We start from the raw sequence: 14,082 nt of genomic DNA on the forward strand, positions 1-14,082 counted from the left end.
ACAGGCAGAGCCTTGGTGCCTTTCACTGTTTTAAAGCCTTGATAAGAAAACGAGTTTCACAGCCAGGAGGCAGGTTGTGAATGTGTTTATGTGCATCGATTCACCCATCTATCACCATACATATCTATCCAAAAGAGAATATTACTCTTGACTCTGAGATCAGAGAAGTGAAAAGATCTAACAGTCCTTGATATTAAGGAATTCACACGGTATGTGAGACACACTTTGGCAGGTCCTATGAGGGGAATAAAGAAGCATGAGCTGCTATTCTAAAGAAGTGCACCCCCTAGGGAGGAGATGGGCAGATGCACTTAATGGAAGTCATTCAAGTTGAATGACCTAGACTTGATACCAAAGGATTTGAAGTGTGTGTGACTTTGGCAAGGTATTTGCCTTGAGATTTTACGTGGAGGAAACAACATTTCGGGGAGGAGTGGTATTTGGGTCAACAACTACATTTAAGTACTGTGAGAATTCTAGCTTTTCCATTCTTTTCTAAACGATGTTACGTAAATTCTCTATCATAGCTCCTAACCCTACCCACCCTGCCCCCAGAATATGGAAACAGACATATTTTATATTAAGTTTACATGCATGAGTAATATCTGCAATAAAAGCTATTAAGTGCCCTGAATTCAGTATTCCCAGATCACTTTTGTATTGCCCTTTCTGCTTAATTGGTACCCAAGAAAATGGATGTGACACAGAATCGGGAAAATATAGCACAAAACCAAACAAAACTAATTGCAGCAAAAAAAAAAAAACCAAAAACAAAACAACAACGGTGTAAATAAAAATTTAGTTACCTTACAGAGTCTTCTTTAGACATACTATACTTATTGATTTGCTAAATGAGGCCAAGATAAGCAAGAAAAATACTGATTAAAAGAACAGAACTGAATTTTAAATTCCAGTTTAAAGAAAAAAGCTGGTAAGAATTAGCAGTATAAATGGAATTGATAAGAACTAGTAACCTATTTTTAAATAGTGTGAAATAATATAACTATGTATTAGATTTGCTGTGAGTGAGCAGATAAACAGGAAATAATTTCTTGGATAATAATTTCCACATTTGCTTGGAAATTGTAAATCTTGACCGTGAATTTCAAAGAATACTTCATTTGCCCAAATGTCTTTATTTTACACTGATATGTCTTACTGTTTGCCCTCCCTCCACCCCAAACACACCAGTCTATTCATTGTCATTTTGGTTTGGGTCATGATTAGCACCCAGATTATTTCATCTTCTAAATCCATTACAATGTAAACATTTTAAATGGGGCTTCCTGCAAGTATAAGAGGTTCTGCCTAGGCTTTTGGAACAAGTCGACTGGAGTGTGGCATATTTAGCTTGGAAAAGAGAAGAATTAGGGGAATATAGTAAGCATATTTTAAAAAGTGAAGGATTCGCCTGTGGAAGAAAGATGAGTTTTGTTATCCCGAGCATCAGAAAGTAGAGTCAGCACCGGTAGTAAAGGTAGAAGAGAACAGTGTGGTACATAAGAAGGAAGAACTAATAATTAATCCCGATTGAAGTTCAGTGGCATGGACGTGGCCAGTTCCTTGTCCTTGGAGGCACAAATGCTCAGTATCTACTGAGTTGAGGAGTATGTGAGAAGAAATTTAGTGACAGATGGAAGGGCAAAAGAAAGCAGCATTTTGAAAAGTGTGGGTCACACCCCATTAAAGGACCTAAAATCAAATTAATGGATCTTGAACAGCATTTTTAAAGGAATGTGTTCATTGCTTTTACAAAAAGGAGTCATTCATGTTTTCTTCAGAAAATACGCAAATATAGATAAGTTTGTAAAATAATCCTGAAGCAGTATCATAGAGAAAAATCATCTTAATCATCATGGTTTCTTTTTACACAGTTGTGTTTTGTAGATATGTTTAAACATATTTATTATCTATCTATATATGTATGCGTGCATATTAAATGCATATTTGAATATATGCAGACATTTTTACTTACATCTTTGTTTTCCTTTGGACTGCACTGTCTGGCTGGTGGAATCCTAGTTCTCCCACCAGGGATTGAATCTGAGCTCTGGCTGTGAAAGTTTGGGAGTCCTAACATGTGGACCGCTAGGGAATTCTCTGCACTTGGAATGCATTCATTTTCCTCACATGTTTGGAGGTCTAAAAAGCCCTGTAAGATGTTATAAATTAATGCCATCCTGGTAAAAATGTGGCAAGCCCTGTACTTTGTACTCTACATGTATTATTTTGCATAGTTCTTATATCCACAGTGAGGTCAACACTATTATGCCCAGTTTACAGATGAGGATAGTAAGGATTAGAAAGATTAGTTTTGTTACCTGGTCATGTTATCAAAGTCAAACCAAAAGTGTGTAGCCTGGAATTTTTTTTAAATTAGTTTTTACTTATTTTTGGCTGTGATAGGTCTTTGTTGCTGTGGGGTCCTTTTCTTTAATTGCGTTGAGTGGGGGCCACTCTCTAGTTCCAGTGTATGGGCTTCTCTTTGCAGTGGCTTCTCTTATTGCTGAGCAAATGGCTTCAGGGCATACAGGCTTCAGTATTTGCCACCAGTGGGCTCAATCGTTGCAGTTCCCAGGCTCTAGAGCACAATCTCCATAATTGTGACTCACCAGCTTAGTTGCTCTGAGTTATGTGGGATTTTCCAGGACCAGGGATCAAACTGGTGTCTTCTGTATTGGCAGGAGGATTCTTTACCACCGAGCTACCAGGGAAGCTCTGGCCTGGAATTTAACTAAGTGTGTTCTAGACCACTGGCGATAGTACCTGGGGTTTGCCAGAAGGAAACTGGAGCCTGCAGGCTGGAGCCTTCAGAATGTATTTTGAGGCTTCAGGTCTGTGGGCCGATGGAGGGGGACGGTAAGTATAAGATCACAGGAAGGGCAGGAAGAGGATGGGCTTGGATATGCTGAGTATCCAGGTAGCCCAGAGAGAGGCAGAATCAGGCCCAAAGGCTCCTCCCTAAACCCCACTTCCAGAGGAAGCCAAAACTCACAGGATTTTGTTAGTTTTTAGAATCCTGAAAGAAGAAACACCTGGGAGCCTCACTCAGCAAGGAGTTTGGCTCATGCCACCTCCCAAGCGTCCGCCACTTCCGGGGCTGCCTCCCCTCCTGCCGTCCCCAGTGAGACTGCGCAGCGACCTGCTTGACCTGGCCGCTCCCCCAGCATTGGAGGACCAGGCTCTGGCCTGTGGCAGTGCAGAGAGGCAGGACCACCCGAAGCCCAAGTGGGAGAGTTAACTGCTAGTGCTTAGGCTGCAAGTCTATCGACTTCTGGGAGGCCAAAGACTTCTAATGTCTGTCAGGTCCAAGGCTGCAACGACCTGAGCACGCCATGCCATCGCACCTGGCTTGTTTGTTCCTCTGTGCCATGCAGGGAAGCAGTGAGGGGCCTAGGAGTTGTCTTGGGAGACTGTTGCTGCCTGTTCCTGGAACCTGTCCCCTGAAGAACAGCCTCAGGCAATTGCTCTCTCTTCCTGGAAATGTAAATTCATTCAGTCCTTATGGAAAACAACATAGAGGTTTCTCCAAAAATTAAAAACTGAACGACCATGTGATCCAGCAAATCCAATCCTGAGAAATGGAAAGACATGAAAATAGAATATTAAAGAGATACAGGCAGTCCCATGTTTACTGCGACATCATTCATAGCAGCCAGCATATGGCAACAGCTAAGTGCCAATCAGTTCAGTTCAGTACAGTCGTTCAGTCATGTCCAGTTCTTTGTGACCCCATCTACTGCACACACCAGGCTTCCTTGTCCATCACCAGCTCTTGGAACTTGCTCAAACTCATGTCCATCGAGTCAGTGATGCCATCTAACCATTTCATCCTCTGTCATCCCCTTCTCCTCCTGCCCTCAATCTATCCCAGCATCAGGGTTTTTCCAATGAGTAAGTTCTTTACATCACGTGGCCAAAGTATTGGAGTTTCAGCTTCAGCATCAGTCCTTCCAATGGATATTCAGAACTGATTCCATTTAGGATGGACTGGTTCAATCTCCATATAGTCCAAGGGACTCTCAAGAGTCTTCTCCAACACCACAGTTCAAAAGCATCAATTTTTCCATGCTCAGCTTTCCTTATGGGCCAACTCTCACTTCCATACATGACTACTGGGAAAACCATATGCTGTCTAGCTTGGTCATCGCTTTTCTTCCAAGGAGCAAGTGACTTTTAATTTTATATCTGCAGTGATTTTGGAGCCCCCCAGAATAAAGTCAGCCACTGTTTCCCCATCTATCTGCCATGAAGTGATGGGATCAGATGCCGTGATCTTCGTCTTCTGAATGTTGAGTTTTAAGCCTCCTTTTTCTCTCTTCTCTTTTGCTATCATCAAGAGGCTCTTTAGTTCTTCTTTGCTTTCTGCCAAAAGGTGGTATTATCTGCATATCTGAGGTTATTGATATTTCTCCTGGCAATCTTGATTCCAACTTGTGCTTCATCCAGCTTGGCATTTTGCATGAATGTATTCTGCATATAAGTTAAATAAGCAGAGTGACAGTATACGGCCTTGATATACTCCTTTCCCAATTTGTAATCAGTCTGTTGTTTCATGTCCAGTTCTAACTATTGCTTCTTGACCTGCATACAGATTCCTCAGGAGGCAGGTAAGATGGTCTGGTATTCCCATCTCTTTAAGAATTTTTCACAGTTTATTGTGATCCACACAGTCAAAGGATTTGGCATAGTCGATATAGCAGAAGTAGATGTTTTTCTGGAACTCTCTTGCTTGTCAGATAATCCAATGAATGTTGGCAATTTGATCTCTGGTTCCTCTGCCTTTTCTAAATCCAGCTTGAACATCTGGAAGTTCATGGTTCACATACTGTTAAGCCTGGCTTGGAGGATTTTGAGCATTACTTTGCTAGCATGTAAGATGAGTGCAATTGTGCGGTAGTTTGAACATTCTTTGGCACTGCCTTTCTTTGGGATTAGAATGAAAACTGACCTTTTCCTGTGGCCACTGCTGAGTTTTCCAAATTTGTGGCATATTGAGTGCAAAACTTTCACAGCATCATCTTTTAGGGTTTGAAATATCTCAACTGGAATTCCATCACCTCCACTAGCTTTGTTCATGGCAATACTTCCTAAGGTCCACTTGACTTCACATTCCAGGATGTCTGGCTCTAGATGAGTGATCACACCATTGTGGTTATCTGGGTCATGAAGATCTTTTTTGTATAGTTCTTCTCTGTATTCTTGCCACCCTTTCTTAATTTTTTCTGCCTATGTTAGGTCCATACCATTTCTGTCTTTTATTGTGCCCATCTTTGCATGAAATATTCCCTTGGTATCTCTGATTTCCTTGAAGAGATCTCTAGTCTTTCCCATTCTATTGTTTTCCTCTATTTCTCTGCATGGATCATTGAGGAAAGCTGTCTTATCTCTCCTTGCCATTCTTTGGAACTCTGCATTCACATGGTTATATCTTTCCTTTTATCTTTTCCCTTTAGCTTCTCTTTTTTTCATAGCTATTTGTAAGGCCTCCTCAGACAACCATTTTGCCTTTCTTTTTCTTGGGGATTGTCTTGATCCTTGCTTTCTGTACAGTGTCACGAACATCCATCCATAGTTCTTCAGGCATTCTATCAGATCTAATCCCTTGAATCTATTTGTCACTTCTAGTCTGTAATCATAAGGGATTTGATTTAGGTCATACCTGGATGGTCTAGTGGTTTTCCCTACATTCTTCAATTTAAGTCTAAACTTGGCAATAAGGTGTTCATGATCTGAGCCCACAGTCAGCTCCCAGTCTTGTTCTAGTGGATGAATAAAGAATATATATATGTATACATATAATGGAATATTATTAAGTCACAATAATGAAATAAATTCTGTCATTTGCAACAATATGGATGGACCTTTGGATTTTGATTCAAAAACTTCTGGAAACCCCCTCACAGATAACCCCTGAAACAATGTTTTACCATCCATCTAGGCATCCCTTAGCACAGGCAAGTTGATACATAAAATTAACCATCACAAGGCTTTTTTGTTGTTTTTTTTTTCTAGGTATATCTAATCTAGTAAAATACATCCTTTCTAGCTAGTAAGCCATGTGATATTGACAAATGCAAATAGCTGTGTGACCACCAGCACAATTAAGATGAAGAAAATTTCACCTACCAGATTCTTATAACTGCATTTGTAGTCAACTCTTCCCCCATCCCCAGTGCCTGGAAACCATTGAACTATTTTCTATCCCTATAGTTCTACTTTTGCAACAATGTCATATAAATGATGTTATACAGAATCATACTGTCAGTAATCTTTTGTACAGGAGACAGGGATAAGACCATCCCCATTGATAAGAAATGGAAAAAAGCAAAATGGCTGTCTGAGGAGGCCTTACAAATAGCTTTGAAAAGAAGAGAAGTGAAAAGCAAGGGAGAAAAAGAAAGATATAAGCATCTGAATGCAGAGTTCCAAAGAATAGCAAGGAGAGAAAAGAAAGCCTTCCTCAGCAATCAATGCAAAGAAATAGAGGAAAACAACAGAATGAGAAAGACTAGAGCTCTCTTCAAGAAAATTAGAGATACCAAGGGAACATTTCATGCAAAGATGGGCTCGATAAAGGACAGAAATGGTATGGACCTAACAGAAGCAGAAGATATTAAGAAGACGTGGCAAGAAGACACAGAAGAACTATACAAAAAAGATCTTCACGACCCAGATAATCACAATGGTGTGATCACTCACCTAGAGCCAGACATCCTGGAATGTGAAGTCAAGTGGGCCTTAGAAAGCATCACTATGAACAAAGCTAGTGGAGGTGATGGAATTCCAGTTGAGCTATTCCAAATCCTGAAAGATGATGCTGTGAAAGTGCTGCACTCAATATGCCAGCAAATTTGGAAAACTCAGCAGTGGCCACAGGACTGGAAACGGTCAGTTTTCATTCCGATCCAAAGAAAGGCAATGCCAAAGAATGCTCAAACTGTCACACAGTTGCACTCATCTCACACTCTAGTAAAGTAATGCTCAAAATTCTCCAAGCCAGCCTTCAGCAATACATGAACCGTGAACTTCCTAATATTCAAGCTGGTTTTAGAAAAGGCAGAGGAACCAGAGATCAAATGGTCAACGTCTGCTGGATCATCGAAAAAGCAAGAGAGTTCCAGAAAAACATCTATTTCTGCTTTATTGACTATGCCAAAGCCTTTGACTGTGTGGATCACAATAAACTGTGGAAAATTCTGAAAGAGATGGGAATATCAGACCACCTGACCTGCCTCTTGAGAAACCTATATGCAGGTCAGGAAGCAACAGTTAGAACTGGACATGGAACAACAGACTGGTTCCAAATAGGAAAAGGAGTACGTCAAGGCTGCATATTGTCACCCTGCTTATTTAACTTATATGCAAAGTACATCATGAGAAACACTGGGCTGGAGGAAGCACAAGCTGGAATCAAGATTGCTGGGAGAAATCTCAATAACCTCAGATATGCAGATGACACCACCCTTATGGCAGAAAGTGAAGAGGAACTAAAAAGCCTCTTGATGAAAGTGAAAGAGGAGAGTGAAAAGTTGACTTAAAGCTCAACATTCAGAAAACTAAGATCATGACATCCGGTCCCATCACTTCATGGGAAATAGATGGGGAAACAGTGGAAACAGTGTCAGACTTTATTTTGGGGGCTCCAAAATCACTGTAGATGGTGATTGCAGCCATGAAATTAAAAGACGCTTACTCCTTGGAAGAAAAGTTATGACCAACCTAGGTAGCATATTCAAAAGCAGAGACATTACTTTGCCAACAAAGGTCCGTCTAGTCAAGGCTATGGTTTTTCCTATGGTCATGTATGGATGTGAGAGTTGGACTGTGAAGAAGGCTGAGCACCAAAGAATTGATGCTTTTGAACTGTGGTGTTGGAGAAGACTCTTGAGAGTCCCTTGGACTGCAAGGAGATCCAACCAGTCTGTCCTAAAGGACATCAGTCCTGGATGTTCATTGGAAGGACTGATGCTGAAGCTGAAACTCCAATACTTTGGCCACCTGATGTGAAGAGTTGACTCATTGGAAAAGACCCTGATGCCTTTTTTTTTTTTTTGGTGTTCAATAATTATTTATTGAAAAAAATGACCGAACCCCAGACCCCCGCTGAAATCATCCCCTCACACACACACAGGGCAACACCAGCCGTGGGGAGCACTAGTAGCCACACCCCCGCCCCCGGCGCCCCAGCCTCCAGGGCGAGCAGGAACTCTAGTAGAACTCTTCCTGCTCGGAGTCCGGCTCCGCACCCTGCTGGTTCTGAATCTGACTCTGCTTCTTGTACAGACCGGCCACCTTGGCACTGGTAGTGGCCTGCTCCGGCTTCTTATCCTCACGGACGCGAATAAACCGAGGGAGGCGGAGGGAGATCCCCTTCTCGCCGTCCACCAGGCCTCGGGCTGCAGGGTAGATGGGGGACAGGGAGAGGTCCGCGCACTTCACCTCCCACACGTCGCTGGGGTCCAGCCAGTGGTCGGGGGCCACCGCACCGTCAGCCCGGACGTAGGAGCGCGGGGTGGGCAGCACTAAGGCCTGGAGCCTCTGGTGGTGCTCTTCCAGCTCCTCGTCACTGAAGCCAGTTCCGAGCTTGCAGATGGCCTGGAACTCCTCACTCTCCTCGTCGTACGAGGCCAGCAGGAAGCCCCCGTACCGGCCGGCCCGTTTCCCCTTGCCCAGGTAGGCACCAATCACTACGAGGTCCAGGGTGTCGCCCACACCCTCGAGGTAGTCCTTCTTCAGCTTGAGCCAGTTGTGTGACCTCTTGGCGATCTCGTAGGTGGCGTCCACGTCCAGGGTCTTCACCATAAGCCCCTCGCAGGAGTCTTTCACCGACTGCTCCAAGAACTCGGCGATCTGCTCCGAGTCCTTGGTGTCCAGGGAGGTGGCAAAGACGAACTCGCCCTCCGTCTCCACGAAGTTCTCCCGGAGCAGCTGCCGGCGTCGGGAGAGGGGCTCACGTACCAGGGACTCTCCGTTGAGGTAGATGAGATCGAAGGCATACAGACACACCTGCACCTGGATCTCCGCCGCGTCCACCTCCTTGCGTTTGCGGGTGGTGAGGACTTGGAATGGCTGGATCTGCTTCTTTTCCCGGTCCCAAGCTACAGCTTCTGTGTCTAGGATGAAGGATGTGACCGATGGGAGTTTAATCTTAGGGATGCGGCTGATAATGTCGGGGTACCTTCCAGTATTGTCCTCCTGATTCCTGCTGAAGATCTTCACCTCCCCGCCTTCCAGGGAGGGATTGGGGGCAGGAGGAGAAGGGGACGACAGAAGATGAGATGACTGGATGGCGTCACTGACTCGATGGACATAAGTTTGAGTGAACTCCGGGAGTTGGTGATGGACAGGGAGGGCTGGCGTGCTGCGATTCATGGGGTCGCCAAGAGTTGGACATGACTGAGTGACTGAACTGAACTGAACTGCTGACTAGTATTCCATTGTACAGATGGACCATGGTTGGTTTATCCATTCTATGCTTGAGGAACACTCGGATTGTTTCCAGTCTTTTGCATGGATAGATACTATATCTGCATTCCAATCAGGGAAATTAGAGAGTTCCTATTGCTCTGCATTTTTACCATCAGTTGGAATAATCTGTTTTGTTTTTTTTTTTTATCCTTTTATTTTAGTCATCTAATAGATGTGTGGAAGTTGCTTATTCTGATTTTAATTTACATTCTCTAGTGTCTAATGATGTGGAACCCTTTTTCATATCCCTGTTTGTCATTCACATGTCTGCTTTGCTATAGTTTTTGTTCATATATTTTGCTCATCTAAAAAAATTATTATATTTTCTTCTTGTTGTGTTTTCACAGGTCTTTATATACTAGATACAAGTCCTTTATTAGATATATAATTTTCTCTGGTTTGTGGCCTGTTTTAATTATCTTTTTTTTTTTTTTTTAACAGTCTTTGGAAGAGCAGCTCCTCTTAATTTTACTGAAATTCAGTGTATTTTGAGCACCTCTCTTTTGTACTATATCTTAGAAGTCTTTGTTCAACTCAAGGTTAAAAAGATTTTTTCCTATGGTTTCTTCAGGAAGTTATATAGTTTCAGGTTTTATGTTTAGGTTTATGATCTACTTGGAGTTAATTTTTGTATAAGGTATGATATATGGATTGTGATTCATTCATTTGGCTTATGAATATTCATTTCTCCCAGCACTTCTTGTTGAAAAGACTGTCATTTCTCCATTGAATTACCTTTGCCCTATTGCAGAAAATGAATTGATCATATATATGGCTATATATATCATATTACATTTCTGGACTCCTTTATTCCATTGGTCTATATGTTTACCATTTTAATGTAATAAACTTACTAGAAAAGTAAAGAAAGGGGAAATGAAGGAAAGGAAATAAAAAAGTGAAAGGAAAGAGATGAAGAGGAAGGGAAAGGAAAAATACAAGCATGTATCTCTCCTGGTGAAGGCAAATATTATTTAATGCGACTTCTTGTTCAGTTAAATATGTATGCAGGTATGTGTGTGTTTAATAAATACAGCACATGAAAGAAAAAAACAGCTGAAATGATAGACTTTTAAGAGTTAAATTTATTTGAGATAGTGGAAATGGGTAATATCCTCAGTAAGGACTGTACCCTCATTTAGAATATACTACCCATGTTTTACACATATGCCCTTAAGAAAAGTAATCCCATCCCTTTTGTTTGCTTTCTGCAATCAATTGATTGATAGGTTGATTGATAGATAGATAGGTACAATAGGTAGATAGATAATCTCCCAGGTCTAATGTTGTTCTCTGCAGTGGTTCATGAAGTTTGCAGTTCCCTCTGCCTTTCCTTCTACATATGTCTTCCTCCCTTCTACAATAACTGACTTCATGGTTAGGCATATACCCATTTAGAAATATGTATATATATATGTTATTTGTATATATACATATCTATCTATCTATCAATATATTCTTGCAGGTCTTGCATTTGTATATGTCAGTGTGATTATATTCTCACCAGTGATGTATCAAGTGAAGTATCATGTGACAAATTCAGAGAACTTTTTAATTTATTTTTTCTGTGAATGAAGTATTGTCATGAACAATATGTTCTATTTCATTCTTTCCTTTTTAATCTTTTCTAGTGGCTGGATTGAGCATTCACAGTTGCAAACTTGAGGATGAAGCTCATACCCACTCGTGCTAAAAGGAGCCTGAGTTGCTGAGAATTTCATAGACTGAAGCCATCATTCCAACCACAGGCAGCATAACATGGTTCATTTAGGTAAAGAGCACTGAAATCCTGTTTTTTTTTTTAAATTATTTTATTGAAATACAATTGATTTTTGATGTTGTGTTAGTTTCTGGTATACAGCAAAATGATTCAGTTGTTCATATCTATATGATATATATATATATGTATATTATTTTCATATTCTTTCCCATTTTTGTTTATTTTAGGATGAGTTCCCTGTGCTATACAGTAAGATCTTATTTATCTATTCTGCATATAACAGGAAGCATCTACTAATCCAGGCTCCAGTCCATCACTCACATCCCCTCCACAATCACAAGTCTATTCTCTGTGTCTTTGAGTCTGTTTCTGTTCATAGATAAGTTCATGTGTTTCATATTTTCGACTCCACATATAAATGATATTGTGTGGTATTTCTTTCTCTTTCTGACTTACTTCCCTTAGTATGATAATCTTTAGGTCCATCCATGTAGCTGCAAATGACATTATTTCATTTTTATGACCGAGTAATATTCCACTGTGTTTATACATGTATGTATATGAATACATACATGTATGTGTGTATATGTGTGAATATGTATGTATATACACACACATGTATACACACTATATGTCACATCTTTATTCATCTGTTGATGAATATTTAGGGTGTTTCCATGTCTTGGCTATTTTAAACAGTGCTGCCATGAACACAGGGGTGCATGTATCTTTTCCAATTATAGTTTTGTCGAGATATATGTCCAGGAGTGGGATTATTAATCAAATGGCAACTCTATTTAGATTTTTGAAGAACCTCCATAACTGTTTTCCATGGTGGCTGCACCAATTGCCATTCCCACCAGCAGTGTGGGAGGGTTCTCTTTTCTCCACATCTTCTCCAGCATTTGTTACTTGTAGGCATTTTAACAATGGCCACTCTGACCAACGTGAGGTGGCACCTCATTGTAGTTTTTATTTGCATTTCTCTAGCAATTAGCAGTGTTAGGCATCTTTTCATGCGCTTATTGGCCATCCATGTTACTTCTTTGGAGAAATATCTATTTACGATCTTATGCCCATTTTTTGATGGATTGTTTTTTTTTTGTTGTTGTTGTTACTGAATTGCATGAGCTGTTTGTATATTTTGGAAATTAAGTCCTTGTTGGTCACATCATTTGCAAATATTTTCTCCCATTCTATAGGTTGTCATTTTATTTCATTAATTGTTTCTTTGCTTACAAGTTTGGTAAGGTCCCCTTTATTTCTTTTTGCTTGCTTTTTTTTTTTTTGTATTGGGAGACTGACCTAACAAAACATTGGTATGATTTATGTGAGAAAGTTTCGCCTAGTAAGTTAATTGAGATTTTTTAATCACTTATAATGATAGAGCCATAATCCCCTTAACAGTATCTTGATGTCCTCTCATCACTATACATGATTTTACTGTTTTCCCCCATCTTTGTAAATCATCAAACCAGACAGTTCTTGGTTTAGATCAGTTTAGAACTTGGAGTCAACTTTGATTCTTGGTCTTCTCTCTCCTCATTCAATCCATCTGCAGTATCATCTCTATTCAACCTTCACGGCATGTCTAGAAATGACCTCTTCTCATCCTTTGCAGCTGGCGTGCATGTGTGCTCAGTTGTGTCTGACTCTTTGTGACCCCACTGATTGTAGCCCACCGCAGTCCTCTGTCCATGGGATTTCCCAGGCAAGCATGCTGGAGCAGGTTGCCATTTCCTCCTCTAGGACTGGCCTGAGCCATTGTTGGGTCTTCTGTGGATGATTATAGTTACTCCATGGTGGTCTCTTCTTTCATGTTACTCCCTTGATTCAGTTCTCATCAGGACAGCCAGAGGGAGGCTACTTGAAATATGTCATCCATCACTGTACCCTCTGCTCCAACCCCCCATGGGCTCCGGTCCCTCTCAGGAAATCCAGAGCCCTTAGAATGGCTTATAAGATGCCAGTGTCCCTGACTCCCTTATCTCTCTACATCTGCTCCTCTGCTTCCTGTTATTCTCTTATTTCCACCCACCCTGGCCTGCCTTTTCTCTGCCACATACCCACTTTCCCCAGTGGGTTCATAGTTCATGCCTTTCTTCCTTTCAGGTCTCTGCTTAAATGTAAACTCCTCTGAGAGTTTTTTCACTTACATAAAACATTACCCCTTCCAACAGTTTACCTCTCTTACATTTTTCATGTTCTTCACAGCACTTAACCTCACAGACACTATCTTTTTAAAGTTATCTATCTTTTTAAATTCATCTGTTGACTCTCACAGATAGCAGGGCTTCATTTTGTTCACTGGTATATCTCCAGCACCTAGAACAAGGCTTGGCATGTATGATTTGCACTCAAAAAAACAAAACAAAACAAAACAAAAACAGCAACAACAGAACATTTGTTCACTAAATGAATAAATGGGTTATATACTTTTGAATCAAGACTACCTGAGTCATAATCATGAGTCATTTCTACATAGAAGATCCGACGTAGTTGTTTCTACCTAGAAGAGGTAAGGAATTAACTTACCTCCGACCCTCACATTCCTCCTCTCTCAAGTGGGCATAGTGATATTCCATGAGGGTATTGTGAGAATTAAGTAAGATTATCCAAGTGAAAAATGTTCGGCACAAAGCCCTTCACAAAGAGAGATTCAATAAAAATTTGATAAGTCACTGAATGTTGAAAAAAATAAAACAAAAGGCATCAAATGATTTTGAGGGGAAGTGTCTTGCAAGATTTTCCAGGCTAATGACATGAGTAAATTCAGATAATCTCCAAGCATTAAATAGAATTTACAGTGTCTTAATTCAGTTCTCTATAATATTAAACATTCATGATTAAGAAGTATCTGTGTGTTTTATAACTTACCAAATGACCATATT

At 40.8% G+C, this 14,082-nt stretch overlaps 1 pseudogene; it reads right to left on the minus strand.

Annotated features, from left to right (window-relative positions):
* Nucleotides 1-8,096: 8,096 nt before the first annotated feature.
* On the minus strand, nucleotides 8,097-13,776 carry LOC102278584 (DNA ligase 1 pseudogene; annotated as a pseudogene).
* Nucleotides 13,777-14,082: the final 306 nt, after the last annotated feature.

The sequence above is a fragment of the Bos mutus genome, chromosome 22 (assembly GCF_027580195.1).
Source record: "Bos mutus isolate GX-2022 chromosome 22, NWIPB_WYAK_1.1, whole genome shotgun sequence".
NCBI lineage: Eukaryota > Metazoa > Chordata > Mammalia > Artiodactyla > Bovidae > Bos > Bos mutus.